The sequence below is a fragment of the Canis lupus genome, unplaced genomic scaffold, assembly GCF_011100685.1.
Source record: "Canis lupus familiaris isolate Mischka breed German Shepherd unplaced genomic scaffold, alternate assembly UU_Cfam_GSD_1.0 chrUn_S1696H1890, whole genome shotgun sequence".
NCBI classification, from domain to species: domain Eukaryota; kingdom Metazoa; phylum Chordata; class Mammalia; order Carnivora; family Canidae; genus Canis; species Canis lupus.
The window spans coordinates 56,686-77,055 of record NW_023330544.1 but is presented as its reverse complement, the minus strand read 5'-3'; the positions used below and the strand labels follow the sequence as shown (position 1 = coordinate 77,055).

The 20,370-nt window shown below is 45.9% G+C and overlaps 1 long non-coding RNA gene and 1 pseudogene across 1 annotated transcript; one reads left to right on the top strand and one right to left on the bottom strand.

Moving 5' to 3' along the window:
- Positions 1-326: 326 nt before the first annotated feature.
- Positions 327-20,370, bottom strand: part of LOC119878531 — a 35,228-nt pseudogene continuing 15,184 nt past the window's right edge.
- Positions 10,561-11,559, top strand: LOC119868450. The gene is made up of 2 exons (XR_005386974.1): positions 10,561-10,869; positions 11,311-11,559. It is a non-coding gene; the product is annotated as an uncharacterized LOC119868450 (long non-coding RNA).

The following is a 20,370-nucleotide window of genomic DNA, read 5'->3' as shown; positions in this document are numbered from 1 at the left end:
AAGTCATCATGTCAGCGTGTCTCTGTGCCTCTACTTCTTAGTCCTTGGTGTCTTGGACTAAGGTGTTTACCTATGTCTTCCTGGTTACCTCTGTGTCCCTGTGTCATGTCTCTATATGTGTCACTGTGTATCTTGACTCCTCTGCTTCTATGTCTGGGTCTTCAGGCATCTTGCTCTCTCTCTCTCTCTCAGATTTTTTTCAGTAGTTTAATCAAAATTTTATTTTTTTCCCTTTTGAATTTTTATTTAAATTTTAGTTAACAAGCAGAGCAATATTGGTTTCAAGAGTAGAATTCAGTGATTCATCACTTACACACAACGTCCAGTAGTTTTTTAAGTAATCTCTATACCCCAGCGTGAGGCTTGAACTCACTACCCCGAGATCAAGAGCCACATGCTCTACAGACTGAAGCAGCCAGGAGCCCCAGAAAAAATAATAAAGTGACCAAGGGAATTATAGACATATAATGAAGTCTGGGGCAGTTGTGGGGAGGGTGGGAAGGCCATCTGAGCTGAGATCTAATGTGTGGTCTGGAATTTGATGGCAATGGAAGAGATGAGGATGCTAGACAAGTGACAGGGCAGGGCAGAGTGATCATCAAACAGAAGGAACAGCTTGAGAGAGGTCCTTGAGTGGAGATGAGGGTGAGACAGGGCCCATTGGATGAACAGAGAGGAGGCCAGTGGGGCTAGAGTTCAGAGAGTGAGTGGGAGAAAGTGAAGTCAGAGAGGTATGGGGTAGAGGGTAGATCATGCAGGGCCTTGTGGGCTATCAAGAGAACTTTGGATCTCATTCTAGGTGTGACAGGAAACCCTTGAGGGGAGTTAAGTATGAAAGGGACACGAAGTAATCTTTGTTTCTAAATGACCCCTTTGCTGCTGGAGGAAAATGGCAAAGAAAATCTCCCAAGAGAGGAAGCAGGGAGACCAGTTTTCTAGAGTAAACACAATGGCAGTCTGCCCTAAGATAGTAATAGTTGGGGTGATGAGAAGTGGGTGCATTTGGGAAATATGTCAGAGGTAACATTGCCAAGAATTGAAGATGGATGGGATATTGGTGGGTGGTGAGGGAGAGGGGCATGTGAAGGATCTCATGCCCAAATTTATATCCCTGTGATTTACTGCCACCATCGACTGGCTCTAATCCTGCCCTATGAGGTCACCCAGGAAATATTGCTCTTCTTAGGAAGACAGAACAATGGAGGGGTGGAGTACATTCAGTCTGGGACCAAATCATGTAGGTCCAAATCTCTTACTAGTTGTGTGACATGGAATAAGTTACTTCACTTCACTGTGCTTCAGCTTACCAATGAGTAAAATGCAGTTATTAACAGGGTTTGTGTGTGTGTGTGTAGTAAATGAGGGACTTACAAGTACAATATGTAGAGCAGTACTTTCACATCGGAAGGACTAGAAAATGTTAACAGTTAGTGCGTCACAGTCTTTGGGAAATTTAAAGATAATTATCTTTTCCAGTGTTTATACCCCTCTCCTTAAACAGGGCTGTTTACAGAGCACAAAAGAACTAAGCAGACTTGCCTTGCCCAGTGATGCTTCCATTTATAACCCTGTATCCCTACCCTGCTTGAGACGCATGAGCAATTCTCTTGTCCAACAAAGCAAATGTCAAAACCACAGCTTGACCAGTTTGTTTCTGTTTAGCCTTCCTAGTCTTAACATCCCTCCTCCCTCAAAGCCTCTAATTCTGTGTTATGTACTGAGGCCCAGAGAGGTTAAATAGCTGATTTGAAGCCTCAAAGCAAGCAAGCAGGCAACTGGGTTATCACTAGAATCTGCAGAATGCCTTGTATGCTACCAGTTCCTGGAGCTTCCCATTCATACCTCCCCCGCCCCCCGCCGCCATGGCTTGACCTCTTGCCCATGGCACTCACCATCTTCGTCAAGAGGGAGAAAGGTATGGAAAGCTGGTGGGTTCAAGGACTCCATGAACACGGACTCCACCACTGACTCATGCGGCAGCTCTAGCTCCTCAGGGAGATGGAGCAGGCTCTCTACATCAGGGAGGGTGCTAGAAGGCAGCAAGACTGGCAGGTTTGGGCAGCTGCCTTCCAGCAGAAGACCAGAGCTGCTGGGTAGGATCACTGTTGGGTCTTCTGACACAGATGGTCCCAGAATTTGTGTGGTGCTTTGGGGCCCCAGAAGCAGGTCATGCTGATGCCAGAGGTTCCTTGGGGCAGCAGAGAGGGCAGGGTGAGGTCAAAGGGAATAGAGAGGTGTTCTCCAGGGACAGAAGTGATCATGGTACTGCTGGGACTTGCGGGACTTGAGGTTGTGCTCGTGGATGTGCTTGGATCCTGAAGAGGTGGGGACGCAGGTCTGGCAGGTTTGGGGGGTTATGGGGTTTTGGGTTTATTGGGTAGTGGGGTCCTAGGATTGGGAAATGATAAGCTTGGGTAATTTGGGGGGAGGTGGGCTACTAGGTTTAAGAGGTGATGGGATTTTGGAGGTCTTACATGAGAGAACCCTGGGTTTAGGGTGTGGCCGATTGTTTGGGGTCTGGTGAGCAGGAACCTTTGGTCTAGTGTGTTATAGGCACTTGGGGATCTGAAGTGTGGAGACTCCAGGCTTGGGCTGTGGCAGCCTTTTGGGTGACTGTGATATGAGTACCCCAGGTTGGGGGTGTGATAGACCATCCAGTTTGGGTTGTGATGGAGCACCAGGTTCGGAGTGCAGTGGAATAACAGGTTTGATAGTGCCAGCTTTGGCCTGGGATAAGGTGCCAGGATTCAGAGGTGGGACTTGTGTCTTGGAATTCATGGGGATAGGGCACCAGGATACTGGTGTGATGGTACACTGGGCTTCAGAAGCAAGAAGGGGCCAGCATTTGAGGGCACAAAGGTAGCAGTTGTTGTTCTGAGACTTGGTTGAACCAAAGTGCCAGGATCGTGTTGTGCTGGATGTTTGGGCTTTGGGTGTGCTGGGGTGGATAGGGTACTAGGGCTCTGGCCCAGTGGCTCCAACTCCTTGGAACTGGGTATAATGTTTGTGGAGGCAGGAGTAGTTGAGGATAACTAGAACCTTGGTTTCACAAGCCTTGATTTGGGAGAGACCCTGGATACCAGGGCTGACTGGGTTGTGCCTGTCCTTAGGCCATGCCTGCTGGTGGATGAGGGCATGATGGTGCCTGGTCCAGCTGCAGTGGAAGTCTGTATCCTGGCCTTCCCACTTGCATCCTTGGGCTGCACGACCAGTAAAGTCAGAGATGTGACAAAGTTCACATATTCAAGGGACAGGCTGGGGACTTTGGCTGCCAGCAGGTGGCAAGCGGTGGTGTCACGGGCCTGGAAGCATGCCTCCAGCAACTCTCCAATGGTGAGGTAGGCCCAGAGGTAGGCAGCAGGTGAGTGGGCTACGTTGTAGGCTGGCTCCCCTGGGACACCAAAGTTCTTCTGGCTGCTGTTGGCGGCTGCCTTGCTGTAGCAGGCCACAAGAAGCTGACCCTGGATGCCCAGTTCCTGCTTGCTTGCCTGCACCTGTCCTGCCACCACCAGCTCTGAGCCGCCAAAGTAATTGGGGGAAAAGGCCCAAGGGGAGGCCCCTACCAAGCCGCCCAGGTAGTCCAGATGCATGTCTGCCAGCAGAGGCATGGAGATCTCCTCGGAGAGGTCCTCCACCGGCTGTAGGGCTGTGTCAAGTGTCCTCGTGCATGCACCGGGCTGCTCTCCGTGTCTCCAGGGATAGGTGACATTTCAGTGGGAAGTCAGCCTCATCCCCAAAGGCCAAACTGAAAACGGACACCCTGTTGCCCAGCGCCTGTCAGATGTTGGAGAGGATCACACTGGGCGTCATCACACTGGCTGTGGGCTCCACATCTGTCAGGAAGGTGATGAGAGGGGTCCTCCCCACATTGGGTCCCCGTGCAGTCTCCTGGTTGCTGTGGTTTAGCAGAGCTGCTTTGATGTTGGTCCCTAAGTGGGAAGCAGACTGTGAGACCATCTTTTCTGGTTATTTCTGGTTATTTTTCCCATTGCAGACACACTGGGCACCTCACCAACCTCTCTGGCTCAGGAATTTCTCATTATCCTTGTTCAGACTTTTTCTGCTGCTTATCCTTCCCAGCTCCCCCACCCCGACACAGGCTCCCTGAGATCTGACAGTGGGGCCCACATGTTCTTGGCTTTTATCACGCCCTGTCTCAGACTACGATTTGCCTGTTTCCTGGGGGGATATCTAATCCTCTAGTCAGACAGGCAGCTCCCCAAGGATAGCAACCTCACCTCCATGCTACAGGGGAAAAAAATGGATGAGTTGACGGGAGGTGTTTGATTGGGGAGACTTCGGTACTTTTCTGAGAGATGATTTTGCTCAAAAGCTTGACCAAATGCTTGGAAATAAGTATGTAGATTATTGATTTTAAACACTTTTGGCAAATTCTCCTGAGTATGTGCTTTAAAGAGAAACTCAGAGCCAAGGAAGAATGTACCCTAAAATACATAGAACTATGTTCTTTCTACTAGGAAAAAGAACACAGAAGATGAAGGGACATATTTGTAGAAAACATAATAGTGATATTTCAGGTATTGTGAGAGGTGAGGTGGATGGGGAATGAAGGGAGCATTTTGAGAATTCCCCACATCTGGGGTGCCTGGCTGGCTCAGAGCATGTGACTCTTAATTTCAGGGTCATGAGTTTGAGCCCCACATTGGGTGTGGGGCCTCCTTAAAATAGAAAAAATAAAGTTAAAAACTAAATAAAAAATAAAAAGGAACTCCTCACATTACCACAGCCCATCCATTTGAGTGGCCAGGTCTAACACTTACAACCATCAGCTTCCATGTGGCCTGGTAGTCCTTGGTGCTGTGGATAATTCTGGATAGTAGTCTGGATGGAGCCTCCAGCTTTCTAGACACTAACCGAATCAGAAAAGGTGATGATGTTGAAGTAGTCGGCCTGCAGGTCACCAAGGATCACATTCATGGCCTTGTTAGTTTGTGGGATGTGGATGAAGTGAAGGGGGTGGACCAAGGCCTGAAGTTTTGCTCAAGACTGGAAGGTTGGGGGATCCCTAGGTGGCTCAGCGGTTTAGCGCCCGCCTTAGGCCCAGGGCAGGATCCTGGAGTCCCGGGATCAAGTCCCACGTCGGGCTCCTTGCATGGAGCCTGCTTCTCCCTCTGCCTGTGTCTCTGCCCTGCCTCTCTCTCTCTCTCTCTCTCTGGGTTTCTCATGAATAAATAAATAAAATCTTTCTTAAAAAAAAGACTGAAAGGTTATCTCTATGTGAGGTACTAAGGCCTAAGTGTCGTACGGCTCTAAGACTCTGACTCCAACACTCTGTAAATCTAGAATTCTCAGGTCGACATGCTAGAGGCCCTATGGCTCTAAGCCTAGAATTGCACTGTCCAATGGTAACTGCTTAGCCACACGTAGCTATTTCAATGTAAGTTAAAGGAAAACGTTAAAGTCTGTTTCTTTACTTGGCAGTAGCCGCATTTCAAGTGTCCCATAACCATGTGACGGTTATTGCAGAGCAGTGGCTACCAAATTGGACACCTCAGAACTTTAGAACATTTCCATCGTCAAGGTAGTTCTGTTAGACAGTGGTGGACTAGAAGGTTCAAACTCTGTGCTTTCAGGGTGCTAGGATCCTGTGTGTTCCATGGTTCCTGGACCCCATGACCCAGGATACAGTGATTCCGGGACCCTAAAGCTTAAGAGTTTTATGATTCTAGGTCTTTATAACTTCCTTCCTGTGAATTGGCATACTTTGGTTCTGTCCTAAGTAATCTGTTCTTCCACCTCACCTTCCATTTCTTCCAGGCTGACCTTCTCATCAGCCCCCAGAAAACCCCAGATTCTGTGTGGTTTTTTTCTCCACATCTTTGCTCTTGTTGTGCCCTTTAGATAACAGACCTTCCCCCACCCCCTTCTCCTTTACATATTCATATCTTCACTGTTCCTTCAGTTGCTCCTTCTCTGGGCAGCACTTCTTTGATTGCTTACTCTGACCCATGCCCCTGGCACCCAGATATTCCCTGTCCCAGATGGTTCGCTGGCTGTTGTATGTGGAATATTTTCGTTTCCCACACAAATATTGAGCCCTCTGAGAACAGGGCTTAGGATGCTTCTTCCTATTAGCTCCCTTCCTGATGACAATACCTAGCATAGGGCTAGGCACACAGCAGGTTCAGGGAATGGGGGATGTAGGTTCTCATATTAGGTACCACTTATAGGGCACTTGTTATGTTCCAGGCACTGTGCTAAATATTTAGATGCATCAGCTCATTTAATTGTCATAGCAACACAATGACAAAGGTACTAATATCATACCCATTTTATAAGTGACAACACTGAGGCTCAGAAAGGTGGAGTGACTTGCTCAACGTCACACATGATGTGTGTCACTGATGAGCCAGGGGCTCAAATCCATATTTTGGAGGTGTTAAACCTTATGCTTTCCAATTTTTACGTTGCTATAGATTTCAGAGACAACAGGAAATACCACTTTGTGGCCCACCATTCTCTACGTCTTAAATGGATAGAAGATGCCTTGAATGCTTTTAAGTGGATCAGAGTCTTTCATGCCACAGGACGAGCTCAGGGTATAGATTAGGTCACACATTCTCGAATAGGGAGCTCAGGTCTTGCTCAAGATTGAAAGGTTATTTCTATACAAGGTACTAAGGCCTAAGGGTTGTATAGTTTTAAGGATTTAACCATTCATTCGTTTTCATTCAGAGGACTGCAACATAGAACATGATGACCCTTCTTGAGAATCTCCTGTTAACCAGAGGCAGATTACATGTTTAGAAGTGTGTTGCTTAGTCTGTTGAGATTTTCCAGCTACCTTTCTGTTTTTGGTTTCTAGTTTAATTCCACTTGGTCTGAGAGCCTATATTTATTGTATGATTTCTATTCTTTCAAATTTGTTAAGTCGTGTTTTATGGCCCACAATGCAGTCTATCCTGGCAAATATTCCACGTGAGCTTGAGATGGATGTGTACTGTGCTGTTGTTGGATGAAGTATTGTGTAGATGTCAATTAGATCCAAATGATTGATGGTGCTGTTCACTTAAACTATGTCCTTTCTGATTTTCTGCCTGCTGGATCTGTCCATTTATGACAGAAGGAGCTGAAGTCTCTAACTATAACAGTGGTTTTGTCTATTTCTCCGTGCAGTCCTATCACTTTTTGCCTCATGTATTTTGACATCCTATTGCTAGGTGCATTACACATTAAGGATTGTCGCGTCTTCTTGGGGAGTCATTATGTAATTATAGTTATATAAGATTTTTTTTTCAGTTTGAAAGTAGTCATTGTTTGTTAACTGGCCAAATTGCAGAAATAATGATGGTAGATACCTTAGTTTATCCTTCTAATAGGCCTGTTGATCTGGTTTTCCCTATTGCTGGCATCCACACCTTCATTCCACTTCATGGAGAAGATCATTTGAAGGGCCACAGGAAGGTTTTTGCTTCTTTGAAACACTTTACAGTAGTATAGATCTTGTGAATCAGATAGATCTTCCATGCAGGTGATGCCATATATACCAAGAGATCGAGCAGCATGTTATCTGTCAGGGAAATTTGCTTTTTGTTCCTTTATACAATGGTCTCTTTATCCCTGATAATTTGCTTGCTGTAAAGTCTACTTTGTCTGAAATTAATATAGCTCCTCCAGGATTTTTAGGATTCGTGTTAGCATGGTATGTCTTTTGTTTCCATACCATTACTTTTAATCCATCTGTGTGTTTATGTTTAAAATGGGTTTTTGGTAGACAACACATAATTGGTCTGATTATGGTTTGTTTGTTTTTGTTATGTTCTGTTTTGTTTGAATCAACACTAATAGTCTCTGTCTCTTGATTGGTGTATTTAGACCATTCACGGTTAACATGATTACTGTTAGAGTTAGATTAATATTTGCCATATTTTTAACTGTTTTCTATTTGCTGCCCTTGTGTTTCTTCTTCCTTCCTTCCATCCATCCTCCTCCCTTCCTCCTTTCTTCCTTCCTTTTTTTCAGTCTACTACTCTTTCTCTGTCTTCTGTGGTTTTAACTGAGTATTTGATATGATCTCATTTTCTCTTGTCTCTTAGCATATCCATTATGTTTTTAATTTTTTTCTTAATGTTTGCCCTAGAATGTGGAATATGCTTTTGCAACTAATCCAAGTCCACTTTCAAAAAAAAAAAAAAACACTATACAGCTTCGTGTGTGGTGCAAGTATCCTGTGATAGAATATTCCCAGTTCATCCCTCCTGTCTCTTCTATAACATTGCTGTCACTAATTTCACTTATCAATAAGCTGTATTCACTGAACACATTATTTCTATAATTATTTTGAGCAAACTGTTTTTGTTAGATCAATTAATTTAAAAAGAAAAGACTATTGTTTAACCTTAATTTATTCCTTTTTCTAACACTCTTTTTTTTTTTCCTTCAGCGCGTTACATAGTTCACTTTCTTTTTGTTGCATGGTTTTTCAAGAGAAATCCAATATAATTCTTATTCTTGTTCCTGTATAAGTAAGGTGATATTTTCTATGGGCTTTTTAAAGAACTTTGTCTTTGATTTTCTGCAGTTTGAATAGGATAGGCCTATGTGTAGATTTTTTTGGTACTAATCCTGTTATAGTGTTCTCTGAACTTCCTAGAGCTGTGGTTCAGTGGCTGTCATTTATTTTGGAAAATTTGTATCCAGTATTCCTTCGATTATTTCTTCTGTTACTTTCTTTCTTCTCCTTCCGGTATTCCCATTACACATATGCTATACTTTTGTAATTGTACACAGTTCTTGGATACTCTCTTCTGTTTTACTTTGTTTTGCGTTCTTTTTTTCTCTTGGCTTTTCAGTTTGGGAAGTTTCTATTAACATATCCTCAAGCTTATTGACTTGCTTTTTGTCCATGATCAGTCTCCTAATGAGCCCGCATCAAAGGCGTTTTTTATTCCTGTTACAGCATTTTCTATTTCTAGCACTTACTTTTGGTTTTCTTAGGGTATCCATCTCTGCTTGCATGTCCCATCTGTTCTTGCATGTTGCCCACTTTTCACACTTAGGGCCCTTAGCATATTAGTCATAGCTGTTATAAATTCCAGGTCTAATCATTTCTCTACCATATCAGTCTGGTTCTGATGGTTGATTTATCTTTTCAGACCATGCTTTTTCATTTGGGCATGGCTTGTAAGTATTTGGTGAAAGCAGACATGATGTATCACATAAAAAGAACTTTAAGTGTGAGATTTTGTGTGATTTGAGATTACCTGGTGAGTAATTCAATCGTGCTTGCTAGTTGCTACAGTTGCATGTGTCAGAGGCTAAAATTTCTTCTAGGGTCCTTGTTTTCGACTCCTCTGTTGTCTTGGGTTTCTCAGGATATTCTTTCCTGAAGAGCCTAGGCTTCCAGTACCCTCAGCTGTAATCTCCTGTTGTTATACAGGAATGCAGTGCATGTGGTGATACTGTGAGGGAAGGAGAAGCATTTCATAGTTCTATGCTTCGGTCTCGGTCTTTTAGGGCACGTATGCCCCTGAAACATGACCTCCACAAGTGCTCCTCAGCTTTTTCCTGACTCTAGATGAGATAGGAAGGCTAGACAGTTTGAAATTGGGTATTTTCTTTCCCCTACACTTAAGACTACAAAAAGACAGCTCTCGATATTTCCCTTCCCCCAGTTTGGTTACACTCTGGTAAAATACAAGTTAGTAGCCTTAGGTCCTGTGGGCTCTATGGTTCAAAATTTCAAGGCACATAGACCATACTGCTCCAGGTCACTTGAACATTATAATTCTAGAATCCCAGAGTACTGTAGTTCAAAATACTGCTTCCAGAACTTTATAGATTCAGGCTCTAAGCTCAAAATCTCTTTGGCCTATGGCTCCAGTTTTCCGTTTTAAGGGCACTCTGGTAGAAGGGCTACAATATTTAAATCTAGATGGACCCAGGACTCTGTAGTCTCTAAGCACTACAATGCCAGTGCACTGTATTTTTCTGGCTGTGAAGTAAAATAAACAACAGAAGACAAAACCAACCTGTGGCCTGTGGAAGGTTCAGAGTCTAAATTGACTGTGGTTTTATTTTTATTTGTTGACTCAGGCTTTATGACACCAGAGTTCTCCAGCTTGAAGGTTCTATGACTCTGGGCCCCTTGGAGATCTGAAGTTTTGTGGCTAAGGCCCTTGATGTTTATTTACAGTCCCGTTGTCCCATGTTCAACGTTTCTAGTACTCTGTGATTTCAGGTCTTCATGGCTCCTGATGTGCAAGGTTCCAGGACCTTTGGGTAGGCCTTGGCCTATAAGATCCAAGAGTGATGGGAGGTAGAGTCTCTGGTCCCAGAGGACCACTGTTCCAGCACTCTCTGCTTTCTGAGCCTTCTAAAACAAGCTACAAAAGGTCTGCAGAGTCCTTGTTATCTGCTTCATCATAGTACCAAACATGGAGCCGCTCACGTCAATAACGAATACCATGTTTCTCTTGACAGGTGGGAGGCCTCTGGGGGCAAAGTAATGAATAAAATAGTCCTCGCAAATCTTGACAAAAAGAAGTGAAACCAACAGGAACCATGAGAGACGGTCTAAATCAGGTTATCAGGTTCCCTCTTATTCTCCTATGGAACACCCTGCCTTTTTTTTTTTTTTCTCCTTCGTAGGCTTTAACTCTGTTTCTAGTTAAATAGGCATCTGTGTGATTGTTTGTGTCAGTGTCCATCTGCTCTGACAGAACTGTGTCTCTGCTGTTCAGGCTGTCAGCCCAGGGCCTGCCCCAGAGCTGTGGAGTGAATGAGACTGGCTTGTGGCCCAAGGCTCCAAGGATCAGGATCTCTGTAATATGTGAGTTCCTGTCCATGAGAGCTGACTTGCACAGTCTTGAGAGCCCCTGGGGACATTTTGCCTGGGCTCCAGGAACTGTAAGTATTGTTTTAACCTCCCTCTATAGAGTGAGCCAGGGGCCCAGCTCCATTGCTGCCAGGGGCTGGGAGTTTGCAGGGCCTCCCTCTCCTCCTTAAACCTCTTTCCTGCTGTTGCTGGGCAGAGTAGGCAGGGAAGGAGGGAGCAGAGGCTGAGCAAGCTGTTTGTTCAGAGGGGATTGGTTAGACCAGGTGCAGATGCCTTGGGCTGCCAAGGATGTGATTGGCTGCTGGCCCCCTCCCCCTACTCCATCTTCCCTCTGCAGAGCCTGGAGGCTGGAACAGCTGAGGGACGTGGAGGGGGGAGCTGGGAGGGCCCCCAGGACCAGTGTCAGCTCAGCCTAGGGAAGTATGGGGCTTGCTGAGGGTCTGTGCTGCTCAGTAGCCAGAAGGAAGCGCTGCCTTGGGACAACCAGCTTTGTTCTCCTCTCTGCCATTCAGGTACTCTCTGATCACAAGGCTGGACATACTACCTCCTCCTCTCTCAGGGGGGAAGAAGGCTAAGGAAGGATATCTTACTCTTTCCCTCCACTCCAGCCTTTGAGTTAATTCACAAGTGCATGTGCAGGCTCTGTCTCCACTTTCTCCTGGCACTCTACAGCAGGTCTCCAAAGCCTGAGTCGTCCACCCTGCAACTGCCCAAGCCCACGGCAGAGCCCAGCTGCCCTGCTATTCCTCCCATAACCTGGGTAGGTGAGAGTTTCCGGAAATATCACATTCCTATCTCTTCATGGTCCCAGGCTCCCTGGTGGCCTCACACCTCACATCCTATAAGCCAGAGGCATGACCCAGGTCACCAACCTCTCACGCTCCCCTCAGCTGCCATGCCACCTCACTTTCAGGAAATATTTCCTTTCCTTCCTAATGAAGAAAATTAAGGGCACCAGGCCATGCCCCTTGGACCGCCCACCACACTCTTGCACAGGGTTCACACACCCATACACCACTTCCTCTATTAAGGACAGAACAGTCCTGTCCTGGACCCCATCCATGCACTCCCAGCCTCCAGCACCTCCTCCACTGGTCAGACCCTTCTCTCTGACCTGCCCCACACATGCTACTTGGGTCTTCTTTTAGAGTATGAAAAGTTGTGTGTCTTTTCCATCCATTAGGACAATCCCCATTGGCCCCAATCCCATCAGAACTTCAAACCATCTTCTCTAATCCCTACAGCATGCCAAGGTAATTAAATCATCACCTACAGTGGTCTCCTCACCTCCAGCTTATTGCTTTCCACACCACAGACTGGCTTCAGCCCTCACCACACACTGACTCTTTTCTCACTAAAGGCAACAATAACAAGTTGGTTTCCAAACTTAGTGGGTGTATTTTGATTCTTATTGGACTGCATCTCCCTGATGTATTTTGCAATTGCTGATCGATCACTTTTGGTCCCAAGAAGAATCCTTTGTCCTGGGAATCTGAGGTGGTGAACTCTCCTTATCCTCCTACCAGCTCTCTGGCCCATTTGCTTCAGTCTCTTTCTTGAGCTCCATTTTCTCCCTCTGTCCCTTAAGCAGTGCTTCCTGATACTTTTTCAGCCATGGCATGCAAAGAAAATGATTATGCTGGTGTAGCACAATGGAGGGAAGTGGTGGGGATATAGAGCTCTGAGCAGACTGCTGGCAGCTGGTGGGGCTGCACACCCTGAGAGCTGAGGAGATCAATAGCTGCTGGACTGGGAAGCTGTGCTAACTTAGCAGTTGCCATCCTGGATCTGCTCTTCTGGCTCAATACATTCTCCCTGGGTCACTTCCCTAACTCCCGTACTTTCAGTCTCTGAATCTCCACAATGACCTAAGACCTCTTTCTCCAGTCCAATGCTCTCCACTCTTCCCCCTCCACAATTGCATAGCTGCTCACTGTTGGACCCATCCCCATGGATGTCTGAAGATGCCTCCAATGTATTCTGCCCAAACAATGAGTTCATATATTTCCGCCATCCTGCCCTTGTGTGCCTTTGTCATTTACAGACCCTATCATCCACATGGCCACTCCAGATACAAACCTGAGGGTCATCCCTAAATCTTCCTGTGCCCCTCACTCCCAGGGGCACATCCAACCAGCCACCAATTCCTGCTGGTTTAATCTGCTGGATATATCTCGGGTCCGCCCTTCCTCTCCATCCCAAACTCACAAAACCCAAATTCGGGACTTCTTTCTCTTTGGTTCCGCTGCTTCTATTGTGGCCCCTCCCATCTATACATCTTTGGAGCAGCTGCTCAGTCTGGTCTTTCTAAACTCAAACCCCATTATGTCATTCCTTCTCATGGCTCCCTTGTCACCTTCAAGACACATTCCATGTTCCATATCATGCCCCTGCTGTAGCCTTCAGTCTCACCTCTTAACCATTTCTTGTGCCTCAAATCCATGCTCCAGGAACTCCAACCTACTTGAGGCTCCCCAAACACCCCCTGGATATTTCTGGCCTTCATCCCCTGAATCATGCAGCCCCCAGTTGTCTAGAATGTCTTTCCCTTTTCACAGCCCCCCTCCCAGTTTGGTACACTTCTTTTTTTCTTTTTGTACTCTTTAACCCACGTCAGTCTTTACTTCTGCCACGGAGCCCTCCCTGACCACCTTCTTCCCCCATGATGGCATCTGTCTTACCTTGTGTTGTCATTGAAAGAACACTTCTCATCTTTTGTGTCTCTTTGTTGACGACGGATAGGATCTGTGTGTGATTCACTTCAGGGTTCCCCACATCAGCCAGCAGTAGGCATGAAGCATATCAGGTACCTAGGGAGTCCCAACTGAATGAATGAAGGGGTGAACATGCTGGGCTTTGAAAGACAGGCATACTCAAGCAGGAATGGGAGGTCAATTGAAGGGTTCTCGTTAGAGGATGCAGGAGGCAGGGCACACAGTAAACGGCAGTATCTGTCTAACTATTTAGTGCCTAATTCCATCTGTTCTAATTGTATTTCTACTCCAGGCAATGGTCAAGAAGGTAAAGAAGGGAGAAGCAGACAAATACCTCAATTAACACACCCACATGCTAGAACACCACCAGGTCGAGGCCCCTGCTGCCACCTACTGGCAGGGTACCCTCAGCTCCTATTTTGAGAGGGTGAAGTATTTTATTCCCCCTCCACAAAGGGCTGTACCATACCTCTGTGCCTCTGCACATACTGCACCCCCCACTCTCTCTGCGTGCTATTCCCTTCACCCCATCGACCCAGAGGTGGAGTCTATTCATATTTTCCCAGGCTAATTTAAAGGCCAGCTCCTTTAGGAAGGCTTTCCTGAAACACTCCTCAGTGGTATCCACACATAACCATTACAGTTTATACACAGCACTCAGAACCTTTTATGACTGCCATAGCTCTATGTATCTGGCTGCTTCAGGACTGGAACATTCCAAAGGAAGAGGAGGGGTTGTGTCCACCTCATTTCTGACTTCCTAGAGTCAATGAGGACAGGACTGAGCTAGGGTAGCTCTGCTTGGTGGCAATGTATCTACGTATGAACGAATGAGTAAATATGTGCATGGAGAGAGGTGTTACCAAAGCACTATATTAGCCTAGAGCAGAGGGAGGAATTGTCAGTGGGCTGGGGTCATCAGAGAGGTGGCATTTGAGCAAGGTTTTCAGGGACGAAGACCCACCCTGACCAGCGGAGAAAGGAGGGAGAAGACATTCCCAGGACAGCAGATAGTATGAACAAATGCTCAGACAGAAATGAGTGGCAAATTTGGGTATTGTGAAGAAAGGCGTGTGGTGTGGTGTGGTATGGTGTGGTGTGGTGTGGTGTGGTGTGTGGTGTGGTGTGGTGTGGAGTAGCTAGAGGGTGGTTTATGCACTGCAGGCGGTGAGAGGTATGGCAGGAAAGGCAGGCTGGGATCAGACATCTCAGGTTTCTATGCAGTTGTTGCTGTCAGGCCAAGGGTTTTGGTTCCATGCTCTACCCCTCTGGCAGAGCATGGGATCTCTGCATATTCCTCATGAATGTGTGAGCTCTGAATTAAGGGCTCCCCGTTTAGGCAGATGGCTCAGGTGAGGCAAAAAGAATTTTTAAAACTTAGAGACGGCAAGAAAGCCTGAGGGAACATGAGAGCATCAGAGCTGCAGAAAGTGTAATAAGAGTCCCATGAGTGTGAGAATCCAATTACACTGGCCAATGGTTCACTTTGCAAAAGGACTTGTTAAGAGTGGTCTATAACTTGATTCGATTAGGAATGGATTCATTTCGGGGCGCCTGGGTGGTTCAGTTGGTTAAGCATCTGCCTTCGGCTCAGGTCATAACCCTGTGTTGTGCCCCCACACACCCCCCCTCAGCAGGGAGTCTGCTTCTCCTTCTGCCCTTTCCTCTCCCCCTGCTCCTGCTCTTGTGTGCCCAGGCTCGCTCTCACTCTCTCTCTGTTTCTCTCAAACAAACAAATAAATAAAATCTTTTTAAAAAGGAATGGATTCGGATGTGAGGGCGATCTGGCTGCGACATCTGTCACCCCATTGATTGCCAGGGTTGATTAGGCTGATCTGGCTGGCTAGGCAGGTGTCCCCTTCCTCCCTCACCACTCCATATGCGTCCCTCCCGAAGCTGTGAGCTCAGTGGAAGAGGACAACCATCCCCCATAGAGGAGGACCGTTCTTCGGTCAAGGGTATACGAGTAGCTGCGCTCCCCTGCTAGAACCTCCAAACAAGCTCTAAAAAGGAATGGATTCATTTGGAGTTTTATTCCATCTATAGAGTTTCAGGTCTCCAACACTTAGAGGAAGCACATGTGTCTCCCATGCTGTGAAGTCTTGTGTCCCCATACATCATTCTGTCCATGTTCACTTGTCCCCACTGATCTCTAAGGAAAAACAGATGAACAACTTGCAGAAGCTGGATTACCGGCCAGTCCTGTCTGACTCCAGAGCCCATGTTCCTTCCATTCCTCCCAGCTCCCTCACCTGCACATCTCCAATGACATCCTCCATGACTACATCGTACTGGACCACAAAGTGAGCCATGATACCTGAGCTGGAGAAGGCAGACTGGTCTTGCAGTGTTGGGCAGAAGGTGATTCAGACACAAGTCTCTCTCTCCCCTCTCTCAATCCAGGTGGATGGGGGGAGTCAGCCTCCCCTGTATGAGTGGGGAGGGTTGAGGTGGGTGGCATGGAGGGCTCTCCAGGCAGAATTCCAGGAAAGGGGACATCAAAAGGGGCAATATCTGAGCATGGGGAAAAGCAAACCCTGAACCACCCACTGCTGCTCCTTCTGCCTAAAATACCCTTCCACTGGCCCTGGTGTTATCATCCTCTCCAAATCCCACAACCAGTTCCTCCTGCTCTGCCTCTTCCAGCAGGCCCAGACTGACAGACCCAGCCCTCCCCTGCCCCACCCCCCACTCCAGGCTCTGGAAGTCTGACCCTCGCCCACAACATTGCCCTGGTTCACTTGCCATCCATCCCTAGGCCCAGTGTCTGGAAGAGTGTCATGTCCCCAGGTAGACCAGGGGCCTGGGGCTCTTCCCACAGGGGCTGTGTGGTGTGTGCTGTGGAGAGAGACAAACACAGAAACAGGGCCTAAGTCCCCTCCCATGCCCCTTACTGCTGTGGGAAGTTGCAGTCTAGCAAGGTTCTCCTCTGGGATAGAATTTCATGTGTTTTCTTCCCCCTCTGCCTCTGACTCTCAGAATCACGTGTGTAAATGGGCTTTTAGTGCCCATCACTAAATCATCATAGATGAAAAATCATCATAGATGATTTTCTGGCCCCGGATGTTTGTGGAGCAGGCCACAAGATCAACTCTCCTGGAATTTCAACCCGAGACAAATGTCCATTTAGACACGTCTCTGTGCCTCCTTTTTTCTAGAAAATGGACCTTGGGAATTCTGCTTCCCCCCTCCTTCCTGCTACAGCTGTCAGGAAGCTTAGGGGCAAACTGAGCCTCCATACTCTCTGAGGCGCCTGCTTGCATACATTCCCTTGGCTTCCTTCCTTTCGGAGGTCTTTGTTCTGTTTTATCCCCACAGGATTGGCTCTACCCTCTGTTTTAACCTTTAAGGAGAAGGGGGAGGGAGCTGCCATTTATAGCTTAGGGCTTAAGAGTGCAGGCTGCAAGGACTCAGATGCTGTCTGTGGACTCCTGGACAAGTTCCTTCACACTCTCTAAACCTCAGTCTCCTCATCCATAGCACGGGAGTGATAATAGCTCCTATTTCACAGACAGTGTTTGTGTGGGGATTACATGAGACCGTTTATGTAACGCATTTAGAACTGCACTTGGTTCTTAGTAAGTACTCAATAACGCTAACAATGGCAGTTATCGTCACATCTTCATTACTCTGTACCAGTGATTTGTAGGAAAGAATGTTTCTCAAATTCTCACAATGGTCCTGGGCTAGAGATGGCATCTCCCCAATTGTATTGGTGGGAAAACTGAAGCAGAGCAATTGAGTGATTTGCCTGTGGTCCCATCTTACAAAAAGGACAATGCTGTGTTTCTGTTTGAGCCAGTCTGTTCTTGAAACATTTGTAGATGAATGAAGAAAGGCTGGCAGCCAAGACATTTCCCTGAATGACATTTCACAGCCCGAGATGTCTTCTGTAAGAGCAGCCTGTACTTTGCACTGTCTGCCCCTTGCTCTTGCATTCTCAATGGTCACTTGAGGTAAGCATGTTTGACTAGGTTGTCTTTTGCAAATTCCGTGTTTTTAGCATGTGATTTTATGGAGCCCACGCAGCACCCACTATTGCAATCTTTATTTTTTCATAAGAGAATTCAGAACTTGGAAAGTTATTGGATTTGCTCTGTTCACATCTTGTAAGTGTCAGACCAAGTTTATAACACAAGTATCTTAAAGCCCAAACATTACACTCTTCATTTGAACGCGGAGGAATCTTGGTGGTGTGATCAAGGCATAAGTGGTACTAAAGGGAATTCCAAGTGCAGTTTCCCATTTAGGAAGGCAAATATTATGGTTGACCTGTAGTGCTGCTGGCCTACTTCTGTGGGTATTGGTACACAGTTGATTGGCCCTTAGCGGTTATTTGCGAACATAGACAATGCCCATTCTTTCTGACACTGTGACCTCTACACTCAGCCTTGTCATCAATTGTCCAGGCCTCATGCTCACCACCACCATGTACTGGCCCTGGTGCCACTGCAGTAACCTCTCATAGACCAGGGAAAAAGTCACTTCTGTACTTACTGCCAGGTAGTGGAGATTTGAACTTCTTTGATTTCCACTCCTTAGGCATGAAAGGGAGGAAGTTGAAAGGGGATGGTATCTTTTACAGGGGAGGAAAATGGATAGATGACCTAGTTCTGCCACTCCCACCCTGGCTCCAGCAGACCTGACCAGGCTTCCAGTTCAACTAAATCCCTCACTCATAGTTTATCATCTGCTCCTTAATCTCTCTCCCTCATTCACACTCCTAAATATTGTGCCTGAGAAATTGATTCACAAGCAGCTTACACATAAGGAAAACTCTGTGGGTGAAAATCTGAATGTAACATAGAACAATAAATGGCTAATGATTTGTTTTACAAAAATTGTTTTCAATTTACACACAGTGCCTCTTTCCCTTCAAATAGCCTCTCATATCCATCCTCTCCTCATGCTTTAGAATAAACTTGTTTATATGCCATTGACTCCTCAGTGTGCAGCAGCCAATCCTAAGGTTTCTGTGTTTGGTGAAAGTCTTCTGGAAGCTGGGAGGAAACACTGAATGAAGACTACATTTCTGCCAATAGAATGGAACTCAGGAAACAGGATTCAATTAAGAAAAATCTCACTTGAATATAACCTTACTGGAGGGTGCCAATTCTTAAAAAAGCCACATCCTGCCGGCAGGAAGAGAGTAGAAATGGGGATGTAAGCTCCCATTTATTGAACACCTACTTTCTTACAAGTTTGGATATTAATTAACTTAGATCATGTTCATGTAATCTTATAGAGATCGTTATCCCCATTTTACAGAGGTAAGGAACTGAGGCACTGGGATGACATGTGTAAGTTCCTGATCACACAACTAAGATGAAATTGGTCACATTTCAGACTGGATCGACCCTTACCTGATGCCTACATGAACAACTATCTTTCCCTGCTGAAGGGCTTTCTCATAGATTTTCTTTTCCTGGTGCTTCTCTTTGACTTCTGCAATGTGGACTTTATTGTTGATGGTCCTAACAGAAGAGGAAAGAGAGAGATAGAAACAGAGAAAGGAAAAAAAGAGGTAGTTAGAAACATAGAAAGAAAGTTACAAACAAAAAGATGAAGGAAGATGGGCAGCCGGGGCAGCTCAGTGGTTTAGCGCCACCTTCAGTCCACGGCGTGATCCTGGAGTCCCAGGACCGAATCCCACATTGGGCTCCCTGCTTGGAGCCTGTTTCTCCCTCTGCCTCTCTCTCTCTCTGTGTGTCTCATGAGTAAATAAATAAAATCTTTAAAAAATATATGAAGGAAGAGAAGGCTGGGGGATAGGAAGAGAGAAAAAGCAAAATAATACTATAGAACTGAAGTGAGAGAAGGAAGGAGAGAAGAGAGGGGAGGCCAGGTAGATAAAATCCGGTGAAGCAGTTATCATTATCTCCATTTGTCAGGTAGGGAAATGGTAACCATACAGTTGGTATATGGTGGACCTGGCGTTGGGCCTTTTACATTTCTTGAAGTGTTGAGTTAACTCCATGTTTTGGCACATAAGGTTATGGGACACAACTGAACATTATTATTATAATTGTTATATGTCTACTCTAATATGTATTAAAATATAACTAGCACATTGAACCCATGAGCTCAAAGATATTGTTGCTTAGGATAAGACTAACTTAAATAATCTTAAAAAGTATATCTATTTAAAAAATCTATGTTAAGTAAATAATATGATGAGTGGTATAAGTGGTAAAAATTGTGAAAGCAAAATGCAAATCCCTGCAAAGGCATCTGGCCTGACTAGGGAGAGGGCCTGAACTTCAGAGAACTGAGAGACTAATGAGATACTAAGGAAACTAATAAAATATAAACTTCAAAGAGGGGGGGCACTTTTCCCCCAAGACTTTAGGAAAGGGTCCTAGGAGAGATAGCCTTGGTGCTAGGCCTGAAAAACAGGGAGGCTTTGGATAGATGGTCTTCATTGGCCATGACTTTTTAGTATATTTTTTGTTGACTTCTTCTCTTCCTGGCCTCTAAATCTTTGGGATACTCCAAGACTCTGTTCTCAACCTCCCCTCCCTCTCCTCTGTTCTTTCTACAGTCACTCTCTGGGTGATGTCATCTATCCCCATGGCTCTAAATATCATTTATAGGCAGATGACCTCCAAATCTGTATCTCTCTTGTGGACCTGTCCTGTGAAATCCAGACTTACATACCTAATTGCTTACTTGACATTTTCACTAGAATTTCCAATAGACACCTAAAGCTTAATATATCCTGAACTTAGTTCTGGTATCTCCCTCACCTCCACAAACTGCTCCTCCCTAGTGTTCCTTATGTCAGGAAATAGTTGTTTGGCTGAAAAATTTTAGAATCATGCCTGACTCCCCTCTTCCTCTCATACTCCACATCTAATA